The following is a 22,544-nucleotide window of genomic DNA, read 5'->3' as shown; positions in this document are numbered from 1 at the left end:
ACTTCGGGATACCTTGAAATCTATAAAGGGGAATACTAGCCCTGGGCTGGATAGTCTCCGTTTTGAGATTTATAGAAGGTACGGAGACGTTATTCTCCTAGTTCTATTGCAGGTTCTAAACGACGCAATGGACAGGGGTGAACTTCCAGCCTCCTTTTCGGAGGCCGTAATAACCCTGATAGGGAAAAAGGGGAAGGACGAGAGAAGGGTGGACTCGTATCGCCCCATCTCTCTTCTCAACACCGATTTTAAAATATGTGCTAAGCTGCTGGCAAATCGTCTAAAAAGAGTTATAGGGAAAATAATACACCCAGACCAGTCGGGTTTTGTACCAAAACGTCAGGTTCAAACGAACATTCGTCGGGCACTGTTAAATATCCAGATGGGTGGTGAGGGTGCCCACTCCATCCTGTCATTGGACGTGGAAAAGGCGTTTGACAGGGTGGAGTGGGCATACCTCTGGAAAATAATGCATGAGTTGAACTTAGGGGAAAAATTTATTAGATGGGTACAATTGTTGTATTACCATTCAAAGGTGAGGATAAAAATAAACGGGGAGATATCTGAGCCAATTGGGTTGCAGAGGGGAACCAGGCAGGGGTGCCCACTCTCCCCATTATTGTTTGCCATATTTGTGGAACCGTTGGCATGCAAGGTGCGAGCCGACGATAAGATCAGGGGGTTTGGGGGAAGGGGGGCATTAGACAAAATATGCTTATATGCGGATGACATTCTGTTTTTCCTGGATGGGGGGGCACAAACGTTGCCATACCTGATGGGGATAGTGAACCAGGTAGGACAAATCTCTGGTTTCAGGGTGAACTGGATGAAGTCGGTGCTGCTCCCAGTCGGTTATGAAATTAAGCGAACGGATATAAATGTGAAGATATTAAAATCCACAGAAGCATTTGAATACCTTGGAATAAAAATCAGTTCAAGGGTCCAGGAGTATATAGAACTTAATGTCTCCCCCATGATTAAAAGGGTAAAAAATAAAATAAGTACTTGGCAAAAATTATTGACTCGGCAGGCGGACCGAATTGCCATTATTAAGATGGTCCTGTTACCACAGATTCTTTATGTTATATCATCATGTCCTGTGTGGATAGGGGATCGTTGTTTTAATGCATTGGAAGGAATGATAAATGACCTTATATGGGGGGAAAAAAGGGTTAGGTTGAAACAAAAATATTTATGGTTAGATGAAGAAGATGGGGGTCTGTCGGTTCCCTGTTTTAGAGGTTATTATTATGCACCCCAGCTTCAATGGTTAATGACAGAGGATGACAGAATACGTCACTTTCTGATGGGTGAGTTTGAAGGGCTCCAATATAACATGATTAGTCTTCTGGAGACTGGGATTATAAAATTGAAGGGTAGGAAATGTCCAATCAGCAATATGATGCACTTGGTATGGGCAAAAGTTTAAAATTTATTGGGAATACATTTTTCACTAAAGATTACCCCCATATGGGGGAATTTAAATTTAAGTGAGTTTCAGAGGTTAGATGATTATATATTTTGGAAAAAAAATGGTATTAAGTACATTTCACAGATTGTGGTGGAAGGAAATATTAGAGCATTAGAGGAAATGGGGCTTAGTATAGAATTAGATACCCTCACACGGTTTAGATATCTCCGATTAAAACACGCATTTGAGTCAACTAAGAATAAAGAGTATTTAGTTACTGAACACTCAGAATTTGCCGAATTCTGTAATTACAGTATTGGTAGGAAAATATCAATCTCACAGATATATAAAAAAATTAAAAGGGGATTAGGGAGGGTGATTAAATTCAATAGTGAAAATAAATGGGCACTGGAGGTGGATTCTAACACTTTAGATTGGAGATATATTTACAAAAGTATAAAAGGAAGCACATTATCGAGTAATTTCCGGCTGATACAGTTCTCTATCCTTCACCGAATTTATATCACCCCGTGGGTGCTGAGTAGAATGTATAAAACAGAGGACTCCAGATGCTGGAAATGTAAGGCGAATAATGCAGATTTTATACATCTGATCTGGTATTGTCCCCCCATGCAGGTATTTTGGACACAAGTATTTCAGGAGCTTACTAGATCAACTGCGGGCTCCGTGCCACTAGAGATTTCGACAGCAGTGCTTGGATATATTAGGAAAAGTGGTTTGGAAATAAAAAATAAAATGAAATGGACCAAAAACCTAATGTTGGCTCGGGTTGTAGTGGCTAGAGGGTGGGGAGCGGATGGAACACCAAACATTGAAGAATGGAAAAACCTATGCGAAAGGGTGCAGAGATATGAATATGCCTGTAAAACAAAATGATAGGGAATGCAAACGGATAGGAGTAAAGAGGGATAATAATAAGAAGGAAGAAACAGATTAAATGAAGATCAAACCCGAAGACAAAAGAATAGGCTGGAAACCCCTGAAGTTGGATTAGGAAAGTAATGCTTTAGATTGAAACCCACAGGACAACCAAGGGAGAGTGGGGAGGAGAGAGGTGGGAGAGGGAGGGGAGGGGTGGGAGAGGGAGGGGATTATAAATGTTTTCTGATATATACTGTTGATATGAGAAAAGAAACTGAATAAAGATAGGGAGAGATTATCGATAGGATTAATGAAGAAATAGATATTAAATGCCTGTGAACTCTCCTTACTTGGTCAATATGTATGTTATCTGTTCTTTCTTATGAATTATATGGAAAAAAAATTGTATGTTGAAAATGAAAATAAAACTGTTTATAAAATAAATAAATAAAGTTCTGCCTCTAGTGCCACCAGATTTAAGGCAGCTATCCTATAAGCCAATGTTCGACTCTTTAAATAGGCCTTATTATCCAAGTGAGCTAGAAATTCAGTGCACACGCAAAAGTGCATCAAAGTTAAATCTTTTTAATCTTTGGCAAAATATTTGTACATAATTTCCACTGTCTCAGCAAAGAAAAAAATAATTAAGAGAAGGAGAGAACATTCATGGTTTCAAGAACCATTTCTCAACATGATGATGATGATGATGACGTTTCGGTTGTGGTGACCTTTTTCAAGTCTCATCAGAAGGAAATTAACCTTTTGTTGAGACTTGAAAAAAGTCACCGTGACTGAAACGTCGTCATCATCATCATGTTGACAGTTTGTGAAATGAGTGTTTTCTTCTTTTCAAATTTTTTTTGCTGAGACAGTGGAAATTATGTACAAATATTTCACCAAAGATTTAAAAGACAACTTTGATCCACTTGTGTGTGCACTGAATTTCTAGGTCACTTGAATTTGGTTAAGGAACCCATTTTTTGTTGCACCGCACCCTAATTATGGTGTGCTTCTTCAATATATCTCAATTATTTATTATCCAAGTTGTGTCTCAAGACCTATTTAACGGGTTGAAATTGACTTATTAGGATAGCTGCCTTACATCTAGTGGCATTAGAGGCAGAGCTCATTTGCATCCCTTTATACAACGCAATAAATCGCGTAAAAATGAAGCAAAAAAATGACATATTTGCCTTTTTCTTTCCTATTCCCCAAAATAAAATTAATAAAAATTATTATGGTGCCAATAAAAAAACACAACTTATTCTTAGTGCACTGAAGCCCTAATTTACACCAAAAAATAGTTTTTACTGGAATGGCTAAAATGAATTTTTGCCAATGAGGGATTGTTTTAATCAGCAGGCTTAACAGTACTAGACAGTAAGCCTGGTTTAATGAGGTTGATCTTGCTGACAGGTATTCTTTAAATCTGCATTGTACATATACAGCAGACGGGCTCTATTGTATTGTAGGGATGAACAAAGTTTTGAAAAATTTGACTTGGCTGATTAGTCTAATTTCGCCAAATTAATTAGTCACAAATCGCTATAAATCAGGTATACCCAGGCCACTTTGCCTAATCATAGGGTCCGGGATCCCTCCCTACTATGAACCTTCTTCTTTTAAAATTATTAGGGTTAAAACCAAATGCCGAACATGGTGGACGGATCAAACATGGCCGCTGGATTATTGCAGCAACACTGTTTCTATTGCATGAGCGCTTACCACGTCTTTTCCTATACTCAGCTCACTCAACAATGGCAGAGACAGCGGGGGGATGAGGCTTTTATAGGGCTGTGACATCACACGGGATCGATACCTGCGGATTAGCTGGCTGCTCGGCATTATGGGTGATCTCGCGTTCCCGGGATTCTTACTTTCTTTTTGTAACATGTGCAGCGCGAGGAAATTCAGATTCCTGTGGAATATAATTTTTCCTAAACTTTGGACCTAGTCCTGCTTTGGATGCTTCGAGTCAGTGTTGTAGTGGTACACGGTTTTATCTGAGGTGTGCATTCAGCAGACCATGAGAAACAGTCCCACGGACCATAATTGCCAGACATGTTGTAAAAGCTAGCTTATATTTACCATTCAGGTGAGAGCTGTTATGGGCATCACAGTGATTATATAGGAAACAAATCAGATTTTGTAATTTAGAAATGAGCAACGTAAATTTTTAAAGGCTAATAGAAGAAAATGTAATGTATGTTTATTAGGTTAAGTCTATGCACCCTGTAACTTTCACCTTGTACAATAGGCGCAGATAATACAGCCCCTATTTATACCTCAGTATGTGATCCATTATTGCTATCAGCTGCAATTACCCCTCAGGTTGTGTGTGCTGCTGAAAGGAATGAAAAATATGGCTCAAAAATTATATATTCTTTTTAGAAGTCCCTTTGGCTTTCAGAGTTTTGACTTCTACATTATAATAATTGCTCCTTTTTCAGATTTAAAACCAAAGAGCCAACCCCTACAGTGTAGTCACTATACCTTTTAGAAATAAAATTGTCATTGGTCATTTATAAAAATAACACACAGCTATTTTTATAATAGGTAACTGTACTATGCCCCCTAATAAGATATATTTGAGGTTTTTAAAAACAGCCAGAAACAGTATTATCAACACCACAACTAAAATAACTAGCCCCATTAAAACTGAAGCCTTCAAACAGTTCTATTGACAAAAATAAAAAAAGTTATGGCCAGAGGTGTAGCCCCCCCCCCTCCCCTCCAAAATGCCATGACTCTAGGGTCTGCAGCACAGACCCAGCATCAAGAACTATATTGAATTTTACACACACGCTCTGCAGACCATATAGGTAATTACAGTTAGATTGAGTGACTGGCAGGTGACATCTTGACATCACTAATTGTAGACATTTATTTTACATTTATTTTACATCCAGCCCAAAGCTCTGACATCTGCTGAATGCAGTGTATTCTGTCTCAGCATCGGTTGTACCTGCGACAAGCTTCTTGTAGTTTTTGCTGCAGTGTTTGCTGCAGAAACAACTTTGGCCCCTTACTTCTGCAGTGAATACCAGCTTCGATTATAGCACAAATAAATTTAGACTCCCTGTCCTCTATTTACCTCTCATAAACTAGTGTCCGTCTGTAAACCACTTATAGTTCTTTGATTTATGCCCATCTCCCAGTCACCTTTCGTGTTAGTGTCTCAAAGACTTGCACAGTCCGTTCCCTTTATGGCCACATGGAAAGCTTGGTCTAAATTCAGTTTTAAGGTAAGAGTAAGCAGGTGGGAGTAAGCATAAGATCCGTGCCACCCATCCTCATCCAGCAGTTGACCAGTGACACCAATTTGCACACCAACAGCAGCTCAACTTATAAACCAGTCCATCCTTCTCCTTGACTGACAGGGCCAGGTGAGTGACTATGCAGTAATGTCAACCAAGAAGGTTGACAGTGTCTTTCAAATTAAAGAAAATGTCAACATGCACAACACATACAGCAAGAAACAGAAATATGCCAAACATAACATGGATGTTTTTGGGGCATATCCCACAAGTCGACCATCTTCTCCTATCCTCTTCTGTCTGGTTCGAGAGCTTACAACATACGCCATTTGATGTAAAAAATCTCCACACACACTGTTCCAATTTTTTTATTAATTTTTTTGGGGGAGGGGGTTATTGAATTTAATTAAACATTCTATTAAGGGTCAGGTCTGGCTCTCCATTTATTCTATATGAATATTTTTTTTTGGGTGGGTTCAATTTAATTAAATCAGCATGAATTCACAATTTACCTGTGAGTGCTAACATGAAATTGAGCGTCAGCCCCCAATCGTCCTTTTCCATTTATTCTATTTCCACATGGTTGGAATACATTTTTTTTTTGGGGTGGGTTCAATTTAATTAAACCAGCATATAGGTGATAATTGCAACAATACACAGAGTAGTGCACCATCCCCAAACAATACATTATCTTTGTCATGATCATCATGATACTTTTCTTCTTCTCCTGCTAAGACTCCTACTTGTTCTAGACTCTGTCGTGATTACACCAGCAATTACAGTATCTTGTCTACAAGTTGAATCCCCATCTGGCTATGTTGCTAGTGGTCCAGTTGCTGCTGTTCCATTGTATTAGTGCATTGTACTCTCACATGACAGAAGGCGGGCCACTTCTTGTGATCCTCGCTGTATAAGACACCTGGAGCTGCTGTTACGGTCAGTACATGTCTTTCATGGCCCACTGGGTCAATGTTTTTGCAGTAGTGGAGAGGCAGCACACTAGCAACATGACAAGGCCCCTTTGACCCCCCCCCAAGATTGTGTCAAGTCAAGCAATGTCACACCGTGCTGGAGCTGATCGGCCTGGGCGAGAGTAGTCACACTGGCGAGCAATTGCTAAAGTACATCAAGCAGCAAACATCCTGCTGGGGAAATAACACATGCTCCCTGCATGACCTTTTTAAAAATGCACTGGCTTGAGAAAGTTGTGGGCAATGTCCAGAGGACTGTCCCTCTTTTTAGCTATTCTTACATGGTGAGGAATGCTCTCCTGGACTTCCAGCTTCAGAATGGTCTACAGATTCACCACTTAATCTGCGATGTTCCAACTTGCTGAAATTCAAAATTTCACATGCTTAAATGTCTGTACGAGCAGCTGAAAATTGTGAACAATTTGGTCATGCAACAGACCACCTCAGCAGGGAGCGTGTTTTGTTTTCAGGTCGGGCAGTGGCAGCTTATTCCGTTCATTCTGCAGTTGTCCCTCACCCACTTATGTATTTTTGAAGAAATGCTGATGCTCATGGAACAGGAAGTGATGAAAGAGGAGGAAGAATAGTTAATGCATCTTGATGTCCACCCTGTAGCTTTTGGGGACCCACAATGAGATGGAGGAGGAGAAGGTGCTGCCACTTGGGGATGAGGAAGAGGAGTCAAAGTTGGAGGACCAAGACAATGATGATGACGGTGAAAAGAACCACAACACCCAATTGTCTCATTGGGGGTTAGAGTTGGAAAGAACTGGCTCCTCGGGTATGGTGACCAGAATGGCGAACTGTAGACTCACTCGCTTATGCAGTGACAGTTGGTTTTGTGACATCAAGCAGTCCGATGATTATTGGATAGCCATGCTTTTAGACCCTCACTATCAAAGCAAAATGGGGGAATGTTTTCTTCCCCCCAACAAGGAGGCCAAATTATGTTATTAATAGGAAACAAGGTGTACACAGCTTGCCGCAACTTATAGCGAGCAGATGTCTACTGCCAGCGTGTCTGAAAGGGAGGCCCCTCCCCCCCGCAAAGTCACCCTTTCCTGCCACCACAAGCATCAGAATCCCAGCAGCAGCAGCCAGTTCAGTCTCCTCAACATAATGAAGCAGTTTTTTTACATGCCACACCATGCTGGGGCCAGTCAGCAAGCAGAAAGCTTTCATTTCTGCACCCAGGTTCAGACCTACCTAAACTCTGGCCAGTCTCTGGCACATACCTTATTCCCTGACCTCATGTTCTTCTGGGCAGGCAGACTGGAATAGTAGTCTGAACTGGCACAGCACTCTCTCTTTCTTATATCTTGCCCAGCCTCCACTCTCATCTCGGAGAGGGTTTTCAACATTGCAAGAGTGTGGTGACCCAAATGGACCAAGTTGTCCTTCGCCAGTGTCCAAAACATCACTTTTGTCAAAATGAACCAAGCTTGGATTGGGGAGGATTTTCACACTCCCCTGGCTTAGGCTGATGAATAGAACTGGCCTTGCTTGCGGTGAACCACCTTGCCACTGTTGCTGCCTGTCTACCTCCATCATGCCACCACCATCATCATGCCACTGCTGCGACCTGCCAACCATCATGTTCTGTATGGCTGCTGCTGATTCCATTATACTACCACCGCCATCACACCACTGCTGCCACCTGCCTACCATCATGTTCTGTAAGGCTGCTGCTGCTTTCTCCATTATTCCCCCGCCACCATCATGCCACTGCTGCAACCTGCCTACCATCATGTTCTGTACGGCTGCAGCTGCCTCCATCAAGCCACCGTCCCTATCATGCCACTGCTGTGTCCTGCTAACCATTATGTTCTGGGTGGCTGCTGCCTCCATAATGCCACCACCACCATCATGCCACTGCTACGTCCTGCTGACCATTATCCTTTTTAAGGCTGCTGCTGCCTCCATCATGCTGCTGCCTGCCTGCCAACATGTACCATATGGCTGCTGCTGTCTGAGCTGCTGCTGCTGCTCCTTGCTGCTAAACCCTACTGCCACCACTATTAATGCAAAGCATCTGCCACTACTAATACTACTGCTACTATTACTACTACTCCCCATAGACAGTCTTTCTACTGCCTTGTATGCTCCATGCTATGCTGCCACTACTATTTTGGCCCCATGCCACTATTTATACCGTACCATTTTCCCACCCACACTGCACTGCTGCTGCTCCCCATTAATAACTTTTTTTAGGCTTGTTCGCAACGAGCCACTTTTTCTTCTGACAATTAACACTTGTGCGTGTCAAATGGGCAGGCATTCTGACTCTGCCAAGGCATCATTTTTGGATGTTTTTTTTATCCCCTAACATCGTGTGTTTAAACATTGTCTGTCCCTGATCATTTTTGGAAGCTTTGGAATTTGAAAAAGCATAACACATGTTCCGGTGCGGTGTCTTTTTAAAAACACTGTATATTAACGCAGTGAAACGTGCATTTACCCATAGCTATGTATGTCAGTGTCACTCAGACATCATTTACTATTGCTGTCATGTCAAGAACTTGGGGAGGGGAATTTTTTTTATAAAAAATAATTGAAAAGAGACAAGTTTTCCTAACAATTGTGAGTCCTGGGAAACTAGAGAGTGTTATATACCAACTTCAGCATCTGAAAATTAATTCTGTTTATCTGAAGAGGGGTTGCAGAAATCCATGTATTTGCTGACAAAACAACCCTTTTCAGATGAATGGAACGGATTTTCAGTCGCAGAAATTTCTGCAACAAAATCTGCCGCTTGTGAACACAACCTGACTTTTGAAATTTAGTGCTGATTTTTCCATCTAAAGCTAAAGGAGCTCTGTTTGTTTCCTATTCTGGTCAATGAATTTTAGATACGTCCATATTGACCTATCCCCTACCCATAAACAAGACATTTTCCACCTGCAGCCACCCTGCCTGAGGTTTTCTATTAGTTGTAAGCCTTTCTATTGGGTAAATGTACTGTAGACAAAAAAGCCTCAGTCCAAAAACATAATACAAAATAACAATTCCCTTGGTGAAAGCAGTACCTAGGTACAATGTAAGGTTCAGTCTGGTCAGTGAGGTATGAGATATTTCCACTCAGTAGGGGGTTAATGGCAGAAAGTAACTTCCTTCAATACCCTCTAAGAATAGAATATAGTTTTTTTCCTTTTTTTTATCATTGTCTGTGGGATATGTGCAGAACAAAGCGGTTCAGCAATGTCTGCAGCTCTTATAAAAGAAAAATGTCATTTTGATCTCCAGTGTGATGAGATTCAAAATGATCAGTCCAAAATACAGTTATAAGAAAGTTAGATTAGTTGATTTTCTACATGATTAAACTTTATAGAAGGGGCCACATAAAATATATTTTTATGTGACGCAATATCTCTCAGACAGCGGTAATTACATTGGTAGAGGATACAATATATGTTGGCATTTATTCATTGGATACTCTTATAGACCTTCATCTGCTACAGTAATACCTTGTAGCTGTGGTGGACTAGGAACTTAAAATTGGCCTGGAAATTTTTTTCTAAAAGTTGCCCCATATTCTAGGGGGGTCCAAATTGACAGAAGGCAGGGCAAAACAAATTGGTGGGGTCAGCAAAATACCATCCCATCAGAACCATATACCAAAGTGCAGCACAATATATTGCCCCAAAAGCTGTCCCTTTGTGGTGGCCACAATATCAATAGATGCCATTTTCTGTTCTCTTCTAGTTGTCTCTTAAGATATGGAGCAGGGAGCTTAGGAGGTGAGATGTAGGACAGGGCAGTTGAATTCGAGAGGGCATGTGCGGTCGCTAGCCAAGTATATGAGTACCTGATTCTCAGAGTTAATTACCGCTGAAAGCTCATTATGTACCCAGCCAGTGGCAGAGAGGAGGGCATGGGTGGCTCCCTGGGCATCGGCCCATTGGGAAATTTCCCTGAAAGTCTATGGCAAATCCAGCCCTGTCATGTGGTATTGTCTTGTTACACGTCAAAGAAACATTCATAAAATAAAACTTCCGCTCACATTCGTCAGATTTAAACACATGGACACAATTGTTGGTACCCTTCCGTTAAAGAAAGAAAAACCCACAATGGTCACTGAAATAACTTGAAACTGATAAAACTATTGAGTGAATCAGTTAGCCCAGCGGTTTGGCTGGGGGCGCCGGTCTCCCTCTTTCCCACCTGCTGCGATGCGCCGTGCTGACAAACGTGGGCAGCAGGTAGCTTAACTCTTGTATCTGTGCTTCATGCCAGAGTTTAGTTCCTGCTTGAATCCTGTAATGGTTGTCAGGGCTTGAATAGGTGTGTCTCTCCTCCCTTGTGAGGCAGCACATACACGCCCTCTGTCTCCCCAGTCTATGGTTGGATTGCAGGAAGTATTTAAAGGCACTTCCTGCCCCGTGAAGATGCCTGAGCAACTTATGGTCGCTAGCTTGTCTAGTTCCTTGTGTGAAGGTGTTTTTGGAGTTCTCCTTTTCTGTGTACCAGACCCTGCTTTTGGATTTATCTGATTTTGCCTGTTTGCCGCCTGCCTCTGACCTTGGACTTCATTTACGGACTTTGCTTGATTGCTGCCTGCCCTGACCCCGGACTTCCTGACCACGTACTTTCCCTCAGTGCTTGCACCGGTATCTGACACCCTGGTCAGCTGCCACTAACTCAGGGATTGCTCTGGAGTGGCACCTGGCAACTACCCTAATGGTTCAAGCCTATCCTCACCATCAGAGGCTCTAGTGAAGACCAGGTAGTTGCTTAGTCACACCCCTCCAGAGTATAGCCAGTCAGTGGTGCAGTGGGTCCACACCCGCTTGCATAACAGTTTGCTCAGGCCATGGACCCCGCTGATCTAAACCCTCCCAGTCTCACAGAGTTACGCCAGGAGTTGGCCCAACAGTGTGAGCGCCAGGATCAAATCCTGTCCTATTTATGTAATGGAAATATGCGTCTAAATGACCTGACGTCTGCTAACCCAGCTTCATCAGGACCCTCTGCCGCAGTTAACCCGGCTCCTGCTCTGCCATCTCCCTCCGTACCAGGATCTGGACCTCGCCTTTCAGCTTCTTTAAGCTTCAATGGTGACCCTAAGCAGTGTCGGGGGTTCATAAATCAGTGCACCCTTCATTTTGAACTTTTGCCTCACCAATTTGCCTCAGACCATGCCAAAGTGGCCCTTCTTACAGCATGTCACATCTTACTGGAGAGGCACTGGCATGGATCAACCCCCTCCGGGAAAGGAGTGACCCAGTCATAATGAATCTACAGGCCTTCAATGAACCAGGACGCACCACCTCAGCCGCATCCTCTATACTGCAGTTGCGTCAAGGGAGCCAATTTGTGGGCCAGTATGCAGTCCAGTTCCGTACGCTGGCCTCTGAACTAGGCTGGAATATCAGAGGCACTTGTGGCTACCTTTTGGGAAGGTCTCTCTGTGAAAATTGAGGACGAGCTGGCTGGACGGGATGTTCCTTCTACTTTGGATGACCTCATCTCCCTGGCTACTCGAATTGATTTGCGGTTCAAGGAACGTGCCAGAGAGGTGGCACGTGAGAGGAAATCTTTTCGACCTGGTGTCTTCCCTTCAGTGAGCTCCTACCCCTCAGCCTTCCATGTTGTCTGCAGCTCTAGAGCCCATGCAGGTTGACCGAATCAGGCTGACTGAACAGGAACGTGATCACCGCCTTGCTAAAGGACTTTGTTTCTATTGTGGTGGTGCTGATCATTTTCTCTGTGCTTGTTCCCTGAATCTGGGAAACTCCTGAGCCTAGGGTCTGTTGGAGAGGCGGCCATAGGTGAAGATAATTCTTCTCTACCCCTGACTCTGCCGGCAACTTTGCTGTTTGGAGATAATCTATTCACGGAGACGGCTCTTCTGGATTCTGGATCGGCAGGAAACTTCCTGCCCTGCTTGTTCACAAGTATGTACTGTGGATAACATTTTTAATATTGATATTAATAAATATTATATTTTATTATTCATTGATGGTGTGTTTTTGCACTCTTCCTTGTTGTGATTTGTTTGGAGATAATCTATTCACGGAGACGGCTCTTCTGGATTCTGGATCGGCAGGAAACTTCCTGCAGCAAGCCTTAGTGGATCAATATTGTATTCCAGTCCAACGCCTGCAGAGTTCATTGATGGTGTCATCTGTCGATGGAAGGGCTCCATACAATTTACTACTGAAACTGTGAAACTACAGGTGGAACTCTCCGCACTGAATAGATTTTGTTCTTGAGCCTTCCAAGTCTGTCTCATCCTCTCCTTTTGGGACTACCATGGCTCTGTATCCATGAACCTGTTCTTGATTGGAAATCTGGAGAGGTGCTTCGTTGGAGACAGTCCTGCCTTGGAAAATGTCTTTCTCCTGTTCAGCCTGCTGAGTTACCCCAGGTACCACCAAATCTTGAAGATCTGCCTGCAGAATATAACGCCTATGCCGACGCCTTCAATAAGAAAGAGGCTGAGACGTTACCTCAACACAGGCCCTATGACTGTCCTATTGACCTGGTTCCTGGTTCTTCACCTCCCCATGGTCATATTTATCCTCTGTCGCCAGCAGATACACAAGCCATGTCTGAATATATTATAGAAAATCTTGATAGAGGATTTATCCGTAAATCATCTTCTCCGGCTGGCGCTGGCTTCTTTTTTGTAAAAAAAAAAAAAAAAAAGATGGTTCTCTCTGGCCATGCATTAATTATAGGGGTTTAAGTAAGATCACAGTCAAGAACAAATACACTCTTCCCCTTATTCCAGAGTTGTTTGACTGCCTCAGAGTAGCTAAGATCTTCTCCAAATTAGATCTGCGTGGGGCCTACAACTTGATCCGAATTCGTCGAGGGGACGAGTGGAAGACCGCCTTTCACACCTGTGACGATCACTATGAGTATCTGGTGATGCCCTTTGGGCTAAGCAATGCCCCAGTGGTATTTCAAGAATTTGTCAATGATATCTTCAGAGACTTACTCTGGATCCTGAGAAGCTGTCCACGATTTTGAAGTGGCCTCGTCCTTCTGGTTTAAGGGCAATTCAACGTTTCCTACGGTCCACCAATTACTACCGCCAGTTTGTGCCTCACTAGTCTTCTTTGACAGCTCCCATATCAATCTTGACCTGCTAAAGGGGCAAATCCCAAGAGTTGGACTGCTGAGGCTGAATCAGCCTTTCAAGCCTTAAAGCAGGCCTTCTTTACGGCACCAGTACTCCATCGTCTTGATGCCAGTACGCAATTTTTTCTGGAGGTGGATGTATCGTCTATTGGAGCTGGGGCGGTGCTTTCACAAATGTCTCCCTCAGATAAGATGACAACGTGTGGCTTCTTCTGTCCTGCTCCCCTTATTGTGAAGAATAATTCGACAGGTAGTTTACTCGCCCTTCAATCACCACACTGTTAAAGTTCCGGTAACTTGTTTAATGTGTATGATCAAAAGAAGGTAAAACAACGATGCTTGGATGGCGTGGATGAAGGATAGATGCATGTGGATGCAACAGTACAGTGTGAATCTAGGAAACATGGCTGCTGGAATAAAGAACAACCTGCTTCCTGATACAGAGAGTCTACTTCCTGCAGTGTCACATGACCTCAGGACAGAACCGAAAAGAACAAAGCAGTCTTAAAGGTGTCCACTAGGGGGAGCAGAATTCAGCAATGTAGATTAACATAATCTGGCTGTGGACAGACAGCACACTCCCCGCCTGGTATCTGTTAGAGATACCACAATTTACCAGACCACCGAAAGTTACTCTGAAGGAGATAAGAGCAAGACAAGCTCTGTTACTGGTCTAATGAACAAAGCTGAACTTCCTTCTGTGTTTACTCTCACCTCTACCTTACGGACCCTACCATCATCGTGAGGGAAGGTCTTTGTCACTCGACCCATAGGCCACTTAATCTGCTTGGTTTGGTGGTTTTTTAGAAGCACGATGTCACCCTGCTGAACATTAGGTCTGTCTGCCTGCCACTTCTTTCGTTCCTGGAGAGTAGCCAAATACTGTTTGTACCATTTGTGCCAAAAGTCTTTAGCCAGGCTCTGGACCTGTCTCCACTGTCGTTTGTAGAGGTCTTTACTATCAAATGTTTCGGACAACACTGGATAAGGTGCAATCTTTTGAGTTATTAAGGTTGCTGGAGTAAGGATTTGTGGATCTTCAGGATCCGTTGAGACTGGTATCAACGGTCTTGAGTTTACAATAGCAGTCACTTCTGCCATCAAAGTAACTAGCACCTCATGAGTAAGTCTTGAAGGTTGTTGCAAAAACATGGAGTCTAGTATCCTCTTGGTGATTCCGATCATCCTTTCCCACACTCCTCCCATGTGGGAAGCGAAAGGGAGGTTAAAAATCCAAGATACTTCTTGCCTTGAAAGAAAACTCTTTACCTTTTCATCATTGAGGTTAGAGGAGATTTTGAGTTCATGGCAAGCACCTACGAAGTTCGTTCCTCTGTCTGATCTGATTGTTTTGACTGGGCCACGAATAGCAAAGAACCTTCTCAAGGCATTTATGAAACTTGAGGCATCCATGGATTCTACAATCTCTACGTGGATGGCACGGATGCTGAGACAGGTGAAGAGAACTGCCCACCTCTTGCTGTTAGCTTTACCTCCACGGGTACGTCTGGAGCAAACCGACCAAGGACCAAACACATCCAGGCCGATGTGAGTGAATGGAGGATCTGTGCTAAGTCTGTCAGGTGGTAAGTCTGCCATTTTCTGTGTTTCACAGGTCCTTCTGAGCTTCCGGCAAATAACACATTTGAAGATAAGACTGGAAACGTTCCGCTTAGCTCCCAAAATCCAATACCCCGCTGTACGAATAGCTCCTTCTGTAATGTGTCGTCCTTGGTGCTGTGACTGGATATGGTGGTGACGGGTTATGAGGGTGGCAATGTGGTGTCGACCTGGGATAATGACTGGGCTTTTCTCCTCGTGCCCAAGATTTACATTGCGTAGACGTCCACCCACTCTTAGTAGCCCATCTACATCTATGAAGGGATCTAAAGCTCTAAGCGAACTGTCATTGGAGATACTCTTTTTCTCTTGAATGCAGAGGATCTCTCTAGGAAATGTTTCTCCTTGCACATTTTGGAGGACGATTATTCTGGCTTTCTTGAGGAACTCAATAAGATGCGGTCCTGTACAGAGATGCCAACCTTTACAGTTTTCAGGATGTTTTTCTGCCTTTACCTTGTAAAGTTGCATAATGTGGATGAGACGTGCGACAGCTCGTGTCAAAGTATTCCAGCTAGAGAATCTGCAAAAACGTTCAGATCCAAGTCTCTTCTCTCTATATACAGTGCTTAATGTTGTCACCTCAGGACGGATGTCTGTATCAGTCGTTGGATCAACGAGGTCAAAGGCCTCAGTCTCAGTCTTTCCGGCTGGCGAATTTGAATGAAGAAGGAATGTTGGCCCTGTAAGCCACATTGAGTCTTGTAGATGTGCTGTTGATACTGATCTGGTGGCGAGATCTGCTGGGTTATCCTTTGTCTGCACGTAATGCCATTGCTTTGGGATTGAACATCTTCTTATCCTCTGAACACGATTACTGACGAACACATAAAATCTTCTTTCCTCGTTGTAAATGTAGCTCAGAACGATTTTACTATCAGTGAAATAGCTAACAGTGTCAATGTTCAAGTCAAGTTCTGTGGTAATGAATTCCGCGATGTCCACAGCAAGGACCGCTGCGCTAAACTCCAGCCGTGGGATCGTGAGTTCTGGCCGTGGAGTTAGTTTTGCCTTTCCTAAGACGAACCCAATGTGAGCTCCTCCTTGAGCATCAACAACCTTTAAGTAGGCTACTGCTGCTATTGCCTGGACAGAGGCATCTGAGAATACACAGAGCTCTTTATACTGAGCATTAGAGCAGGAGATTGATACATAAGGTCTGGATACCTCAACGTGTCTCAACTCCTGTAGGGATCCTCTCCAATCTTCCCACTGCTGTTTCTTCTCTTCAGGTAGGGGTGCATCCCAATCTTGACTATCTACAGTGAGATTACGAAGAAGACCTTTTCCTCTAATGGTGACTGGTGCAGCTATACCTAGAGGATCATATACACTGTTCACGGTAGAGAGGACTCCCCGACGAGTGAAAGGTCTTTCCTCTTGTGATACTTGGAATGTCAAAACATCTTTTTTGAGGTCCCAGCTAATGCCAAGGCTTCTCTGAATGGGTAATGCATCAGCACTAAAATCAAGATCCCTTAAGTCACTTGCCCGATCTTCTGAAGGGAAGGCCATCATGACTTCTCTGCTGTTTGATGCTAGCTTATGTAGGTGAAGGTTGGAACGTGCCAGCATCTCTCTTGTTCTCTTCAATAGGTTGATGGCTTGTGTTGCAGTTGGCACAGATTTTAGTCCATCATCAACATAAAAGTCTCTTTCTACAAATTCTCCTGCATCTGCACCAAACTGTCTTTCTCCTTCGTATGCTGCGAGTTTGAGGCCAAAAATGGCTACTGCTGGTGAGGGGCTGTTGCCAAAAATATGCACTTTCATCCGCCATTCGATGATGTCTTCTGCTGGGTTATTATCCTTATGCCAGAAGAATCTTAAAAAGTTCCTATCTTCAGGTCTAACCAGGAAACAATGAAACATTTGGCCAATGTCGGCCACAAAGGCAATAGCATCCTTTCGAAAATGAAGTAATACTCCTAAGAGATTGTTGTTGAGGTCTGGACCCTTCAAAAGGATGTCGTTCAGGGATATCCCACCACACTGGGCACTTGAATCAAAGACTACTCGGATTTGCAAGGGTTTCTTCGGGTGGTACACCCCGAACAAAGGTAGATACCAGCATTCTTCTTCTACGTCAAGGGGTGGCGCTACTTCACAATGGCCATTCTGTATTACTTTCTCCATGAAAGCAAAGAAATGTCTTTTCATGTCAGGCTTCTGTTTAAAGGATTTTTGAAGAGACCTGAATCGGTGTAAAACCTGTGTCTTGTTATTTGGAAGGCGTTGTCTGTGTATTTTAAAAGGTAGCGGAGCGACCCAGCTGTTGTTTTCGTCTCTGTAGAAGCCTCTCTTCATTATCTCCAGGAAAGCAAGCTCGCTGCGAGAAGGAGCCATTTTATCATCTTCTTTGGTAATTTCAAAGGCTTTGTGGCCAAGACAGTTTTCCATACAAGAGGAATTCGAGATGGATGAGGCCTGCAGGGTCAAGGGAATGCCGGTATTGAAGCTTTCCTTCACAGCAAAGAAGTTTGGGCAAGGTGCGAACAGCGATCCCCGGCTATTATCTAAGATGTTGGTATAGAGGCTATGCACGGTGTCTGGTCTGTGGACACCACCTAGACATACATTGCCCACTATTACCCACCCTAGGTCTAATCTTTGGGCGTAAGGAGAGTCGTTTGGCCCATTAATCTGGTCTCTGACCTTGTGGATCCTAATAATATCTCTGCCTAGCAACAGGAGAATGGAGGCATTAGGATCAAGCTCAGGTATCTGAGTGGCTATTTGCCTCAGATGTGTATGATGAAGTGCAACCTCTGGGGTAGGGATCTCTGATCGAACATTTGGGATTTCATCACATTCTATCAGCGTGGGTAGTGGAACGGACACTTGTCTGTCAAGGGATTCCAACTGGAAGCCATGTACCATCCTCCCAGTAGTGTTGATCACTCCCGCACATGTCTTGAGAGAATAAGGCAATTGGTGACCTTTTGACCCAAAAAGCTCAAACAACTCTGGTCTTGCCAAAGATCTATTGCTCTGGTCATCTAAGATTGCATAAACTTTGGTAGCTCTTTCCCTATGCCCTGTAGGGTACACATTGACCAAGCAGATTTTTGAACAAGACCTGCCCTGAAGATTTTCTCTACAAATTTCGGTACACATAGCTGACACATCTGCTGATAAGCTACTTTCCTGTCCCTCCCCGCCATGCTCTACCCCTGTTTCAGCTTTCACAGTCCATGGTGCGGGACCAGGATGCATAGCGGACACATGCTTATTGCTATTGCATTCTATACAACAGATAGTCTTATCACAGTCCTTTGCAAGATGTGAAGTAGATGCACAACAATGATAACAAACATTATTTTGCTTCAGGAAGGCCTTTCTTTCAGTTAAAGGTTTTACCCTAAAGCTACGACATTCATACAAAGGATGAGGCTTGAGATGAATGGGGCAACCTTGGGTAAGGTCCGCAGTCTTGGGACGGGCAGGCTCTTTCTGTGATGGTGTACCTGTATAGGTCTCAGTCTTGTGCACTGAGACAGAGGTTCTATGAGTAGTATTCTTGTGATGGTGTTTCTCTAGTCTCCAACCATCTGAGCTTTGAGGGGACAGGATGAACCCTGGATCATTACGCATCTTTGCTTGTTGTGTGACAAAACTCACAAAGAAAGAGAATGGTGGGAAAGACACCCGGTGCAGTTCTTTATATCTGGAGCCCTGAGTCATCCACCTCTCTTGTAGGGAAATTGGCAATTTTTGAACAATGTTGCTTATACCCCTAGCTGTATCAAGAATGGCTAGACCTGGAAAGTCACCTTCTTCCTTTGCAGCTTGCAGTTCCATTAACAGGTCTCCTAACTCTCTAAGCCTGGGATGGTCTTTGCTGGAGATTTTCCCAAAGCTGTCTACTCTATTCCACAGGCAGTCCTCTATAATCTCAGGAGCCCCATAGCACTCATCAAGTCTCTGCCATGCCATCTGCAAACCCTTTCTGGAGTCATTCACATGTACAGCTTGTATGCGTTTCACTTGCTTGCATGACTCAATGCCTAACCATCTCACCAGAAGATCTATTTCTTCTTTGTAAGAGAGATTAAGATCTGTTATAGCATTTCTGAATGAAGCCCGCCAAGCCCTATAGTTTTCTGGCAGATCATCAAACTGCACCAGTCCCTTTGAAATAATTTCTCGTCTTGCCATATATCTTACCAGATCCGACGTGACTTGGTTGTGAGCTGGAGAGTCTGGGTAACGATTAACTGGTGGTATCATTCTTGCAACAGATGAGCAAGTATAAGTTCCTTTTTCCACTGGAGGCATAGGATAGCTGTAGCAGTCAGGTGGATCTATGCAGTGGTGTGGAGTGTCAAGTCGCTTGCTGTCCATCGCAGGGTCTTCCCTGAAGATCTGACCGCTGGAGTTTCTCGTTGGAGGGGCATAAAATGATAGGTCTGCAATGAAGGGAGGGTCTTGACAAGAGGCGTTCTGCTGCTGTGAACTTGTCTGAAGTGGAAAGCGTGTGCTGCTGTGTGGGTACTTGTTTCCGTCTTCTGAGATTGGATCGGGTTGATGGAGTATCTGTGAATGTTCTCTCACATATTCTTCAGTACGCTGTATAGCAGTTTCTTGCTTTAAGTCAAGCTGGACGTCTGGTTTGTCGCTTGTGTCATCATCCGTTTCTAATGCAGCCTCTAATACTTGTGCTTTTGCAGTTGCTGCAGCTGCTGACTTTTTCAAACTGAGTACTTCTAGTGAAGCTTCTATACGTGCCTTTTCTTGCTTTATCTTTGCTTCTTCTTCTGCAAATACTATTTGTGCTTTCATGGCCTCTGCTTCGGCTCTGGCTAGCGCTGCTGCTTCAGAAGCACGAGATCGCTGTGAGAGTCTGGATGAGTGTGACACTCTGGATCTGGTCTTCTGTGAAACTTCAGACATCTTTGTGTTGCTAGGTGTGGGTCCGTGTGAGACAGTAACTTCAGTCCCTCTGCAGTAGAAGCTGTGGCTGCACTGTGAGCTTGTGTAGTGCTGCTGTACACGGATTAAGCGCTGATCATGCTTGCATTGCTCTATCGCATTCAAGGGCTGTCTCCGTTAAAGCCGTTGTTTTACTGTCCTGCTCCCCTTATTGTGAAGAATAATTCGACAGGTAGTTTACTCGCCATTCAATCACCACACTGTTAAAGTTCCGGTAACTTGTTTAATGTGTATGATCAAAAAGAAGGTAAAACAACGATGCTTGGATGGCGTGGATGAAGGATAGATGCATGTGGATGCAACAGTACAGTGTGAATCTAGGAAATATGGCTGCTGGAATAAAGAACAACCTGCTTCCTGATACAGAGAGTCTACTTCCTGCAGTGTCACATGACCTCAGGACAGAACCGAAAAGAACAAAGCAGTCTTAAAGGTGTCCACTAGGGGGAGCAGAATTCAGCAATGTAGATTAACATAATCTGGCTGTGGACAGACAGCACATCTTCTCCAGGGCCCTCTCCGCTCCTGAGTGCAACTACTCGATTAGGGACAGAGAGTTGTTGGCCATCAAAATGGCATTGGAGGAATGGTGGTACTTTCTGGAGGGAGCCAGTCATCCAGTGGTGATCTATACTAACCACAAGAACCTCACCTATCTGCAGTCTGCACAGAGACTTAATCCTCGACAAGCCAGATGGTCCCTCTTCTTTGCACATTTTGATTTTGTTTTTTACTTTCATTCTGCAGACAAGAACATCAAAGTAGATGCTCTCTCAAGATCTTTTGGTTCTACCGACCAGGAGGAGGGGCCCCAAGATAAAATCAATCCCGCTAAAATCTCTGCCTGCCCTGTCAAGCTATCTGAGATTCCTTCTGGAAAGACTTTTGTTGCTGTCTCTCAGAAAGAAGGTCTTACTATGGGGCTATGGGGCCATTCATCTAAAGTGGCGGGTCATGTCAATCATCGAAAGACCTTCAAAGACCTCATGGAGCGGTACTGGTGGCCGTCTATGCGACAAGACATCCAAGAATTTGTTGCTGCTTGTCCGTCCTGTTCGCAAAATAAGACTTTCAAACAATGTCCAGCTGGCCTCTTGCTTCCTCTTACTGAGGTTCCCTGTCAATAAATAGCCATGGACTTTATTACGGATCTGCCCATTTCCTCTGGTTGTTCTGCGATTTGGGTAGTAGTAGACCGCTACTCTAAAATGCCTCATTTCGTTCCTCAACCTGGACTCCCTTCTGCTTCCCAACTAGCCAAGAAATGTATCAAGCACATTTTCCGTCTCCAAGGCTTCCCTTCTCGTATGTGTCGGATAGAGGCGTACAGTTCACGTCAAAATTCTGGAGAGCTCTCTGCAATCTACTGAATGTATCCCTGGACTTCTCTTCAGCGTATCATCCACAGTCCAACGATCAAGTGGAGCGTGTCAACCAAATTCTTACCAACCTTTTGCGCCACTTCACCAATATTCATCACAACAACTGGGTTGGATTATTACCTAGTACAACAATCATGTCAGTGAGTCTTCCAAGAAATCAACATTTTTTGTTGTTTATGGTCAACAACTTAACATCCCACTCTCGATATCTTCTACTTCTGGTATTCCTGCTGCGGATGCAACTTCAAGAGAGTTCTCTGGGAGGAGACCAGGGGAGCTCTGAAAGAGGCTTCTGTGTACATGAAGGAGGCTTCTTATAAAAGACATAGAGATTCTCATGGTAATAAAGTGTGGCTTGCCTCCAAATACATCAGGCTCAAAATACCCTTATACAAAATGGGTCCACGCTTCATTTGAAATTCTTGAGCAAATGAATGATGTTTCTTACAAGCTTAAGCTGCCGGCCCCACACCGGGTACCGAGTTCCTTCCACGTCTCCCTGCTGAAACCTGTCATCCTGAATCACTTTGTCAAAAAACCTGTCTCAGCTCCTGTTGCGGTCAGTGATGAAAACGTATATGAGGTAAAAGCTATTCTGGGGATGAAGAAGAGTAGAGGTAAAACCCTGTTTCTTGCGGATTGGAAGGGGTTTGGCCCAGAGGAAAGATCTTGGGAACCTAGAGAGATCAGTGCCCCTCTTCTTCTGAAAACATTTTTTGTCTAGGGCCAGGCCTGAGGAGAGGGGGTTTTAGGGGGAAGGGTACTGTTAGCCCAGCGATCTGTGTCAGTGCTACTGCCCCTACCCGTGAGCCCAGGAACACGATAAGACCCATAATGCCGTGCAGCCAGCCAATCCTGATCCTGCACTTTCTCCACCATTGTCCTGTGAGCTGAGCATAGGGAGAGACATGGCAAGCACTAGGGATAGTGTTGCTACAGTAATCCAGCGGCCATGTTTGATCCATCCACCATGTTGGGCCATCTGGTCTTAACCCTAATCATT

Source organism: Bufo gargarizans, chromosome 5 (assembly GCF_014858855.1).
Source record: "Bufo gargarizans isolate SCDJY-AF-19 chromosome 5, ASM1485885v1, whole genome shotgun sequence".
NCBI lineage: Eukaryota > Metazoa > Chordata > Amphibia > Anura > Bufonidae > Bufo > Bufo gargarizans.
Note: the sequence above shows the minus strand (reverse complement) of the source record.